Raw genomic sequence first — 13,375 nt, 5'->3', positions numbered from 1 at the left:
TGGCTTGGTTGAATATACAAGACATGTATTTCTATGGCAGGCTGACCATTTGTGCTTTTACTTCCATTTATCTATTGGTCAAATCCCTCAGTGGAAGCACCATTAAGTTTAGTTAAATTTAGTTTAATTGTATACTTTAAGAATTGCTACAGCCATGATAAATGCACTCTCATGGAATGAAAATAGGTGACAAGCCCAGTTAAAAGGACTGGGATATTAAGTATGATCAGGAAATATCTGCCACATGTTATTCTCTTATAGGAAACCCATTTAACAGCTGCCAGCATTCAAAAATACTGAACAAATATCCAACAGGGGTCTTTGCCACTAGTCAAACAGGCAGAAAGAGTGGTACCGTGGTTCTTGTTTCCTAACGGGAAGGAAGATTTTCGGGTATAAAGGGACATCTAAATGGCAGAATGGTTACATTTTCATCAGTTTATTTGCCTCGGTCCACATCCTCTCTGATAGTAGCAGGTCTTATAAGGGAATGGGTGTACTTTCAGAACAATATAGTTATATTGGAGGGTGAGACTGGAACAGTGTGTATGCTACTGGTGAGGTGTACTCAGGACCACATTTACTATGTCTACTTCCTCTTGGTAAGACCTTATTTAGATTCTTCAAAATGTTAGGAATGGAAGACACCCACAAAGCACTGAAGATTCCCAATAGTTTGTATACCTATTTTCTGCTGAGATTTTCCACCTTTTCCAAGATAGACAAGCTTTTAATATCAAGAGAGCATAGGTTCTTTGTTACTTCCCTTCAGTGTTGCCCATTGAGATTATCATATCACACACCCCATCTCTAACATTGCAGTTCAACTCAGATTCTTTCCAGAAGTACTGGAAACTGAATTTTCACCTTTGCAGTAGCCCCCAATTTTGTCACAACTTTAGATCCTTTAGCCAGTGGATTAGCTTTCATGCTCTTCCTTTTTCTGACAGGTTAAGTGAAGATTGGGACACTTATAAAAGGGTTCTTGCACAGGCTCTCAGGGACTATACTGACATCAGGCTACTGTTCTTAAGAAAAAGATTGAAAACATCACAGAAGAATTAGGAACAGCATAGATCCATACTAGGAATTGCACCAAGAGATAAAGGACTTCTGAAAAAATGCAGGAACGTTTAGTTAAGGAACTGGATTATAGAATTTAACAGGGTAAGCAAATGCTAAGTGTGAAAAAATCTGATTCATCCCCATCCTTACTTAGGTATCTAGCTCCTTGCCTGCAAAACGTGAGGTTTTCCACAGGTATCTCAAGGCTAGCAGACCCCTTATTAAGCAAATAAGTTATTTCATTATCTGGGATATATGATGCTTTTGTTGCATACTTTTAGAAGCTGTATGGGGTTAGAGGAGACTTTCTATTTTCAACTGAAGAGGCTCATTTTTTATCAGGTCTTAATTTACCTAGATTGCTCCCTGAGCGTGCTCAATCACTGTGGAAGCAAGTCACCCCACAAGGAAGTATGGGTCTATATCAAAACTTCGAATAAGTAAAACGTCGAATGTTAAAACGTCTAACCCACAACATCGAATGATGAAAATAGCGAAACCCTGGAACATCAAAATCTTACCTAGGGCAAGATTTTGGTGGGCCGTTCCGTGGCTTCTCTATTTCCTCCACTGTGGTGCGAGAGTTACAGACCGTAGGGTTAGGGTGCAGGGTAAGGTAAGTGGATAGTTAGTAATGTATGTATTGTGTAGTGTAGGGTTGGGTTTTGTTAACTGTATGTATGTGTATTAATTGCTTTGGTTGTGTATAGTTTCGCAGGGTATGTGTGCGATAGTTACGGACTTTAGGGTTAGAGTGCGGGTTAAGGTAAGTGGATAGTTAGTAATGTATGTATGGTTTAGTGTGGGGTTGGGTTTTGTTAACTGTATGTGTGTGGTTTATTTATTTTGGTGTGCTTGTGTTGTGTGTATGATTCTCGGAACAGCAAATTTTTCCCTGGGAAAAAATTTGCTATTCTGAGCGTTCGATGTTATCAATATTCAAAATTCCAAGATCGAACATATGGTGTTCAATATTTTGGAATTTCGAATATATGATATAGACCCGGAGGTACAGCTCACCCACAATCATCTAGTAAAGGGAAAAGCCCCGGCCTCAGATGGGCTTCCACTAGAAATTTATGGAAAGGGTATTGATAACTTTTTTACTGAGTTTGCAAACATTTCCAACCATTTAATGACTGCAAGGAATATCCCATCTACTTGGAGACAGGCTATTACTTTGATCCTGAAACTGGGTGCAACCCTTCTCATACTGCCCTACCTCAGTGCTTAATCATGATTATAAACTACTTATGGCTATTATAGTCAATAGACTGGCAACCTTGTTACCTTCCCTGGTGCACCCCTAACAGGTAGGGTTTATTCCAGGCCGATTGACAGTGGACAACCTAAGAAAAACTTCTTTAGTAATAGAAGAAACTTTTCACTGTATGGTGCCGCTTTTTCTTACTAGTTATGATGTGGAAAAAAGCATCTTACTGGGTACAATAGGAGTTTTTTTCTTAGTTCTAAGGTACTTTGGGTTCCTTGTTGAAATGATACGTTTTTTAGGAAAGCTTTACCAGGGCCCTAGAGCAAGAATAAAATTAGACTCTAAACTGACCTCTTGTTTCCTCATTTTGAGAGGCACTCAACAGGGTTGTTCACTTCCCCCCTTACTGCCTTACTGTTTGCTTTCTATTTGGATCCCCTGGCCAAAGCATTACATAACTCTGATCTTAGGTGGGTATAACATAGGGGGAAAAACTTTTGGCAAACTTTCTGGTTACAAAATTAATGTGGCAAAGACTGGGATGGTAAGAATTAATTATACCCCATCTCCCCAGCTAGTGCAATTGTATTCCTTTCTTTATAGACAATCACATGACTTATCTCAGTGTTATATTTGTTGAAAGAACACAGAACTCGGTGAGTCTACTTGCAAATTCTTATCAGATCAGAGCCAAGAGTGGAAAAGTAATTGTGTGTGTGTGTGTGTGTGTGTGTGTGTGTGTGTGTGTGTGTGTGTGTGTGTGTGTGTGTGTGTGTGTGTGTGTGTGTGTGTGTGTGTATGTGTGTGTGTGTTTTGACAGCCTATTCAGGATTAGTTTTTCTGCCTTGCACCCAGTGAGTGACAGGATAAGCCCCAGTTCCATTACAATCTAGAAATGGATAATACAAGTAATATCCTGAGGAAGAATAAATGAATAATCCTTCTTTCGAGCAGGAGGAGAAAAATCTGCATTGTCCCATGCTACACAATTAGAATCATTCAGAAAATGATGCATAGGATGCATGAGAGCTGCTCATCTTTCTTTCTCAAATACTAATTCAGCCTTTTCTTGTGAAAAAATAATGCCCCAGAGTAGTCCACAGAGGACCTTATAAGCCTGTGAGACCTTCCAAAGGAGAGGCCATCTGAGGGATATATATCTATATATATATATATATATATATATATATATATATATATATATATATATATATATACAGAAGGCTAATTATTCTTGTTAGTCTCAAGGAGAAAAACCTCAGACTTGCCCTCCAAGTATGAAAGAAGCAGAGGCACACGTCAGTCAGATCTTACTCAGTGTAAGTAATGTGACTGTCAGCCATGTGTTGGATGCAAAATGATGGCTCCTCAGCACATTAAAGGGGATATGAAGCCTCTTAGAGGCAGTGCAGACAATGAGATATGTCTGTGGAGGCCGTATACCATCAAATTTTGGTCTTTGTAGAGGTTTTACTATGCTTCATTAAGTTACAGCTAGATGAAGCTACAACTTGACAATTAGTTGTATCTTAGCCATATGAAAAAAAGACAAAGTTTTTTTTCCCCCAAGGGAACTTTGCCTCCATACACACATTGACTTAATATAACTAATAGCTCTGTAGTTACACATCCATAGAGAAAAGAATAAAACTTGGAAACAATGAATTACTGTTGGTGTTGTAATAAAAGCAGCACTGACAGTGAGTTCCTATAATAAATACTGTACACTGAGTTGCAGCTTGACACTTGTGATCGAATAACATTGGCCAGCACTACTTGATGCCTAAAAGAATAACCCCTAAGCGTGCACTCCTGCACCATTGTAAATATATCCTAGAAGACATCAAACAATGAAACATGACCTCATCAGTCATAGGAGGTACTGTAGGAATCTCATATATTCTAGCTGGTGAGCATTCTGCAACTTAGGGGTACTGATGATGCTGATAAATGGATTAGATTCCCCAAACCTGAGCTGAATAGTAATGAATCAAAGAACTCACTCAACACAACCAGGCTGATTATCAAGGTGTTCCAGACATGCAAGCATGTTTGAGTCTTTGATGGATTGGTGGGAATCACTCCACCTGTCCTGCTGCCCTCAATAAACTAATGATAATGCAAGGTTGATCCCTCAATAGTCAAGGAAAAATATGATACTTCAGTGGCCTCCGAAAGACATGTGTGAATGGGTGTGCCTTCGCTGAAGGTTGGGCATCAGGCTGGCAACTTGGCACCATAAAAAATCTACTGCCAATCATTAGCAGACCGGAGTTCCGCTGTGTCGACCCCTAACTGGGAAAAGCCAAAAAGACAAAGAACAACTAGTCAAGGTAAGACATGTCATGAGCAAGGATCTGGAGGATTATCAGTGGAACACACTTTAAGAGGAAGAAGCTTTAACATGACTTCTGAATCCCTAATAATTTTCTTCTGCTATGATTTTGGCCATGGATCACATAAGGGACAGGCTGCCTTCCTTAGTGAAGTCAGGTAGGTCTCTATCTCTATGCACCTTCTCCTTCAGGTGGATGAGCTGACATGCTGATACTTATAGTGCCTGTTTACACTGTGTACCTATACTGTATAACAACAAAGCCACTGTAAGGCTTAGCTACAGAAATAGAAACATGTCAAAGGTCCAGAAGAGTTGAATATCAGACATAGGGATATTTGTTAGGATCAGTATTTTAACTGTGTAAGTAGCAGAAATGAAATGGGGAACATAGGGGCTAGGTGCACCTTTCAAGCCTGGTGCATGATGTCACATCTGAACAGAAGGTGAGTGTGTCTCTAAGAGTGCAAACCAAGCTGTTTGAAAATTGCAATAAGATGAGAATACAGAGGACCTTCAAGCTCAGATTTCCCCAGTTGTTCCATGAACAAGCAACACCAATTTTGTTATATATTATACAGGTATAACTTGGAGATAACTGGGGTTAAGAATGGAACCCATAAACACATTTCAAATTTCAATCACACTGCTGGACAAATAAAACCTCTAGAGGACATTGAAAGACACAGGTACAAAGCAAATGGAAATGAGCTCACAAATCTTCATGATAAATACCCACAGGCAGTGTCAGGATTAATTGCCCCATCAAAAATTAATAAATTGTCTACAGATAAAAATGAACCCTCTGAGTGAAATGACTTACTATCTCTTGCTCTCTCTCTCTCTCTCTCTCTCTCTCTCTCTTTCTCTGCCAAATGCTTGTCATTGATGTCAAACTGTCAGAAATTAAGCCCTACTGAGACTGGACAGTATCTTAAATGATAAGGAAGTAGCCATGCTGCTTGAAATTCATTTTTTGAATAACACTTTATATAAAAGCAGTTATAACAACCTGTATTCAAACTGGAACCTTAGTTTGAGAGACAGCCTTACAGAACTATCTTCAAGTTTATAGAGCTGAGTATATTTTCTGTGTTATTCTGTATTATAGAGCTAAATTGTCTGCTTGATATCTGTGTCTTACTGCTCTGAAATCTATAGAAAACAGTATATATATTTTTTATAATTTGCACATTCCTTACATCTGTGTTGAAACTGTTCCCCCGCCCCCCTCATTTCCTGCCTTGTCTTTCAGCTGATATAATTTAGCTAGTGCTGTGTCTCCTTTTAATTAACAACCTGTATTCAAACTGGAACCTTAGTTTGAGAGACAGCCTTAAAGAACTATCTTCAAGTTTATAGAGCTGAGTATATTTTCTGTGTTATTCTGTATTATAGAGCTAAATTGTCTGCTTGATATCTGTGTCTTACTGCTCTGCAAATCTATAGAAAACAGTATATATATTTTTTATATTTTGCACATTCCTTACATCTGTGTTGAAACTGTTCCCCCACCCCACCCCCTCATTTCCTGCCTTGTCTTTCAGCTGATATAATTTAGCTAGTGCTGTGTCTCCTTTTAATTAACAACCTATATTCAAACTGGAACCTTAGTTTGAGAGACAGCCTTACAGAACTATCTTCAAGTTTATAGAGCTGAGTATATTTTCTGTGTTATTCTGTATTATAGAGTTAAATTGTCTGCTTGATATCTGTGTCTTACTGCTCTGCAAATCTATAGAAAACAGTATATATATTTTTAATAATTTGCACATTCCTTACATCTGTGTTGAAACTTTTCTCCCACCCCCCCTCCCTATTCTTGGTTGTAGTTTAAATTTGGTGGCTTTTGCAGTGCCCGCCCCACTGTAGATTTGATCTAAGACACTTCCCCAGGACATCTCTTTACCGCATTCTACCTAATAAACCCTTTCTGCACTTGCTTTTAGTCCTTTTTAATTTAATTACATTTTTTCAAACTGTGTGTGGACTAATATTGCTACATATTCAAGTGTGCCAGCTTGCACTGCATGAGAATTGTATTCACTACTGCTTTTGCTACTTTTCTAAAAAAAAAAAAAAAAAAAAAAAAAAAAAAAATTCTTCTGCTTTTACTGTACTTGTGTTTCTTCCTACTTTATTTTGCTTTTGCGTCATCTTAAATGTTCTCAACTGTATTTATTACTGCTTGGTGTAACTCATTCTAAGCCTTTTAGTTTAAACACTTGGGCTTCAGACCAGTTGTTTTACATTGAGAGGGTTTGTGGTCTGCACTGTAGTGGCAGAACAGGTAGCTTACATCCTTCTAAGTTGGGAACTGCTGATTGAGGGCTCAGTGTCTGTTATTCTAAAAGTATATTAATTCTGGTTTAAGCACTTGGGCTTTCAGGCCAGTTATTTTGCATTAAGAGGGTTTCGTGGTCTGCACTCTTGTGGGAGGAGAGGCTGGACTCTGCCCTTCTGAGCTGGGAATTTCTGGTTGAAGGCTTATAGTGCATGCATATCTGAATTTCTTCTTAATGAAATTGGTACACCTTGTTTGCTGTAGCATAGACTAGATCCAGGCCTGCTGAATCTAGCTTTGTTTGTATAACTTGAGCACTAATCCAGGCATTATTTAAAGTATTCAGTTGTATTTATTACTGCTTGGTAGTAACTTGGTTAAAGTGTAGCTATCATTCTAAGTCTTTTGGATTAAGCACTTGGGCTTCAGAGCAGTTGTTCTACATTAGGAAGGTTTGTGGCATGCACTGTGGTGGCAGGACAGGTAGCTTTCATCCTTGTAAGTTGGGAACTGCTGATTGAAAGCTCAGTGTCTGTTATTCTTAAAGTGTATTAGCTCTGGTTTAAGCACTTGGGCTTCAGGCCAGTTATTTTACATTAAGAAGGTTCGTGGTCTGCACTCTTGTGGGAGGAGAGGCTGGACTCTGCCCATCTGAGCTGGGAATTTCTGGTTAAAGGTTTATAGTGCCTGAATATTTGAACTGTATCTTACTGAAATTGGTACACCTTGTTTGCTGTAGCATAGACTAGATCCAGGCCTGCTGAATCTAGCTTTGTTTGTATGCTTGTTATTTCCCTGGAATGCTAATTCCACCTAAAACGCGACTTCTCAGCGCTTCTGTGGATCCCTAGTGATATCTGCATTGCTTACTGTACTTATTTCCTTGCTTCACTTGAAAGAAAGTTACTGTTTGTCGTTTTTGCATTTAAGTTACCTGTAACACATTGCACTTGTTACCTGGCACTTGCTCACTAAAGCAATTATAAGTCAGCACTAAAAATTAAAAGCACTACACCCTCGCTCCCCATTGGCTCTTGTTTTCAATTATAAAGGAATTCCCAATATTATTCTAGCATTTTCAAAGGTCAGTTGTCAATCTCCTCTCCGGTCCAGCTGGTGAATATGGGAATCTTGAGGCAATGTTACAACTGCCTCATGTACACAGACAACCCTCTCCTCCTCCCAACAAATTCCAACACATGTGAGAGATGCAACCATATAGCCAAACTGGAGGCTAAGCTCTCTCAACTCAGTACTGGCATAACCAGTCAGGAGGAGAAGGAAACCACACTCACTACAATTCCAGTCTCACATAGACCTACCACGACAGCAAACCAAACACATAATCACACAAAAACATACTTGGAGGCTCTAAATAAAGATCTGCCTAAGCAGCAGAGACCTGCAAAGCAGACACCCAAGCAACCGCTACCCCAAAACAAAACACGTGCAACACATATCTCACAAAGCTAGTGTGCCGAACAGTCACAGCCCTTAAGGCTAAACAACACACCTGATACACTTGTAATAGGTGACTCTATCATCAGGCACACTGACGTCCCACTCACCAGGCTGAACAAGGAGAAGGTCACGGTGAGCAGCCTGTCTGGCGCTAGGATCCGCCACATAACACAAGCACTCAGGTCACTCCAAGGCAAGTACAAATATGACTCAGTCATTGTCCATGCTGGTGTGAATGACCTGAGATGTACCTCCCTGGACTACATGAAAAGAGACATAGAGGAGCTCTCTGAGCATGTAGCCCAGGCTGGTATGACCCTGACCTTGAGTAGCATCTTACCCTCACCAAGAATGATGCCACAATGTGAAGACAAGATGATCAATTTCAACAATTGGCTTAAGTATTGGTGTCATTCAAAGGGGATCCAATGCCTGTCAGCTTGGGATGATATGCACAACAAGCCACGATGCTTTGCTAGGGACGGCTTGCAGCTGTCACCCCTGGGCTTTCGGATATTGGCAAAGGCTCTTGCTACCCCCATAGTGCCTTTTTTAGGCAAGGCTCAAAAGATAAACCCACCTCCATAGGTATCACAAGGGATAAGAAACTAAGAGTAATGCTACTCAATGCTAGAAGTCTAAACCTCAAGATGCACGCACTCGAAACTCTCCTTAGCATGGAGAACATCGATATCTGTGCAGTAACAGAAACCTGGTTCAGGACTCCCGAGAGCACCCCAGCACTACCAGGTTATACCTCATACCATGCTTTTTGGCCCCAAAACTTGGACCGAACCACAAAAGGACGGGGAGTATCGATATTCATCAAAGATACCCACACCTCCAGGTTGGTGGCAAAGCACGAAGCATCAAAGACTATCCATGTGCAACTAACAGTGGGTAAAACTGCCTTCCAGTTTATAGCCTGCTACAGACCACCCTCCCAAACCCAGGAACCCCACTCGGCCTTCCTGAGAACACTGGAAAATATGAAGGTCTCTCCGAACACCATTATACTGGGCGACTTCAACTACCTAAACATAGATTGGGAGCATTACTCTAGCTCCAACACCCTTGCCCAAAGGTTCCTAGAATTCATAAACTCAAATGCTATGGAACAACTTGTTACCACTCCCACAAGAGGGGAAAACATACTGGACCTGATCATCACCAACATGGGGTCTCTATGCTCCAGACCAGAAGTGTATCCCTCACTGGTAAGATCAGACCATAAACTGATCTCACTGGATATTCACATCCCGACCCCACCCCCTGCCCAGAAAACCACAGTGAAAAACTTCTCTAAAGCAAATTTCACACTCCTCAAAACCGAGGTGGAATCCTTCAAAGCCCCGGGCCTGTGGAAAATATGGCCCAGACCACAGAATCCTTTATAAATGCATTCTATGAACACCTTCAGGAATGCATGGATCATGCAATCCCAAATAAAACCAAGACCCAATCCTCCAAAGGCAGACGACCTGTCTGGTGGACCCCAGCCATAAACAAACTATACAATAGAAGGAGGGAGCTACTACATGATAGAGCAAAATCCCAAAAAGGGAAGGCATCTCTGATCAGTATTAGCAAAAAACTAAGGGCACTCATAAAATCGTCAAAGGCCAGCTTCAAGAGAAAAATTGCACAGGACACTAAGGATAATCACAAGGCTTTCTTTAGTTATGTTAGGAACCTGGGTGGGAATTCCCAGATATGCTCAGAATTAGTCCAAAATGACAAAAAATACACTGATTCCACAGGCATTGCCAACATCCTAGCTGACAGGTTCAGCTCAAACTTCTCCCCCCCCCACCAAAAGGGAAAATATCTATCCCAGCAGAGTGCTGCCCCCCTGACATCTCAGATGCTCAGGTGGGAGCTGCCCTCTCCAAAGCAAAAAACACAGCATCAATGGGACCAGACGGTGTCCCAGGCTGCGTCCTACATGAACTCCAAGAAGAGCTAAACCCAAACATAAAACTACTGTTCAATCTCAGCCTTACTACAGGATATGTACCCAAAGAGTGGTGTACAGCAACAGTGGTCCCTCTCCACAAAGGTGGTGCTTCAACGGACCCTGGAAACTATCGCCCCATAAGCCTGACTAGCTTGGTCTGCAAAGCTATGGAAAGGATCATCATGGACCTCATAAATAAAGATATTGTGGACCTACAGACACTGGACCCTACCCAGTTCGGCTTTGTTAAGGGCAGATCCTGCCTCTTAAACCTGGTTGACTTCTTTGAAACAGTCACCAAGGCCATTGACGAAGGGAAGGTGGTCCACACAGCCTATCTGGACCTCGCAAAAGCCTTCGATACAATACACCACTCGGGCATTATAGATAAGCTCACCAGCTTAAATATAAACCCCTATGTCACTAGATGGGTTGCAAACTGGCTCAAGAACAGAACCCACATGGTTAGAATTGCTGGAGCCATGTCAGACTCCAAACCAGTTACAAGTGGCGTCCCACAAGGCTCAGTCCTGGGACCTCTCTTGTTTGGTATATATTTCTCGGAGGTACAAGCCAACACGGAAGGACTGTGGCTGACCAAGTTCGCAGATGACTGCAAACTGGGTGCCATAATCGACTCTCCAGCCGACACAAGCATCCTCCAAAAGGGCCTCATAGAAACAGACAACTGGTGCCAGAGCCATGGCCTCAAGCTAAACGCCAAAAAGTGTATAGTCATCCCCTTTGGCAAAAACAAAGTGCCCACAAATTACCACATAGGTGGTAATCCATTAAGTACAGAAGAAGTAATTAGGGACCTGGGGACCCAAGTTGATAGCAATCTCTCATTTGACAACCACATGGCCAAAGTGGTTAGAAAAACATTTTATATAGCCCACCTAATCATGAAGGGATTCACATCTAGATTAGGGGAGGTCATCGTGCCTCTTTACTCATCCCTCATCAGGCCCATAATCGAGTACAATGCCCCTTTTGGGATGTACCTTACCAAACACCTGCAGCAACTGGAAAGACCCCAAAAGTACCTCACCAAGAGGATCAAAGGGCTCAAACAGATGCCATATGCTGCCTGGTTAAAGAGACTCCAGCACTACTCAGTTGCATACCGCCTGCTCAGAGGTGACCTGTGCCTGACGTATAAGGCCATGTCCAACCCGGAATTAAGTGACATGCTGCACCTCAAAAAATCCAAATCCCATCGAGCTACACGCTCGAGACTTGAACCTCAGCACTGAAATAAATAGGCCATGCTGGAGGGACAGATTCATAACCCAGAGGATCCCTTCACTCTGGAATAAAATCCCAGTCCAGGTTAGGCAGAGTCCCTCATTGATTCTCTTCAAGAGGAGTCTTGATGAGTGTATGGGAGATCATAGGTTTACCCCGGGGGTCACTTCTGTGTCACTGTTAGACAGAGGCACAGTATACTAACCTCAAAAAAGGGCATAGCAAAATTAATTTAAAATGGGTGGTGAAAGCCAAACATACTCTGGCTAGGCTTACAAATACCCTAGGGCAGATAGCCTAGTATGAACCTATGAACCTATGAACCTATTAAAAAGTGCTGACTGTAGCAGAAAGAGTTTTTTTCTGAGGAGTTAATATCTCAGAGTTGATTATAATTAGTTCAAGAGGTGTGGGTCTATGCCCCCTAGGGAGGAAAGCCTTGTGGTTCAATATCTGAGGTGATCTTTGCAGAAGGGAAACTCAGGCTGGTGACTTCAAACTGTAATTTGTGAAAGAGCAGTTTCACAAAGTTATTCTATGGTAAGTCAGACTCCCTTCCCTCCACGCTAAGAACCATACCATACTCAGAAAACTTCAAAGCCCAACTATTCAAACACTTGTCCACTAAATGGAAATGTACCTGCCTTCACCCAACCTAATTCAAGGGGGGGGGGGGTTCTCCCTGGTTCCCAATCTCTACAACTCTCATAGTTATCTTCCTATGAGCCTATCTAAGCTCTCAACAATTTTATAACTTCTTTCTAATGTCTCAACAACTCCTATAGCTACCCTCTAAGCTCTCAACAACTCCTTCAGCTACCCTCACACAGCCCAACCTTGTTAATATTGTAAATAGAATTGTACTGTTGATGTGTGTATGTAAAGCTTATTTACATTTTCTTAAAAGGTTTGTATGTAAACTGTTTCCACACCTAACACATATCTGTTTTCCTCAAATGAAACTGTAGGATCCCTACCTTCAAGCTTAATGAATTTGTTAACTATGCATGACATTGAATGCGTTTATGTGTAACTATTCTACATAATGTTATCTATAATATTAACTATCAGTTGTATCTAAATTGAATAATGCATCTTGGAGCTTTTCTCCCCGGGCCTCCACTGAAAATGGGTCAATTCAGCCCAGTGGACTTCCCCGGTAATAAAACTGCAAATAAATAAATAAATTAAATAAATTCTGCACATTAATGCAAACAAACAAGAGAAACTACTACAGATTTCATACCATAGAATTCTGGGCTACCCTAAGGTCCTTCTGGATTTTTATCATTTTACAGTGCAAACCTGCACAGGGCATCTGGTTCAGAGATGGATAGGCAATGCCTAGGCAATAGCCCTAGTAAAGCTTTGTAAACAACACAATAAATATCAAAGACTGTGTGGAATGCAGTTAAACACTAAGTTTCACTGTAACTCAGAATGGAAAGCCTGTGCCAAGAATTTAAGTGAGGTGCTTTATCAGTTCACACCTCAAAGGCATTGGTCAGACAGCTGCTTAGCACAAGAAATGCATTTCTCTCCATTATGACTGGCACTGCCACTACGGGTAAACAAGTCATTAAAATGTGGGCAAAGACAAAATGCACCCCTTGAAACTGGAACAACTAACTAGGCTGCAAGAGAAGGATACAATCTGCATCATATTTGACTTGGGAAATATAACCAAGTCTATCAAGTAGTAAAGTAAGACACAGCAGTGTGAGATTGCTGAATTTCCCTTTGTACATGAAACTTTAACTTTTTTAAGCCCAGCATATTGTTATATCTCCCCATTGTCTCTGGGATAGGAAA

The sequence above is a fragment of the Protopterus annectens genome, chromosome 8.part0 (assembly GCF_019279795.1).
Source record: "Protopterus annectens isolate FY-2018-M chromosome 8.part0, PAN1.0, whole genome shotgun sequence".
In the NCBI taxonomy this organism is placed as follows: domain Eukaryota; kingdom Metazoa; phylum Chordata; order Ceratodontiformes; family Protopteridae; genus Protopterus; species Protopterus annectens.
Note: the sequence above shows the minus strand (reverse complement) of the source record.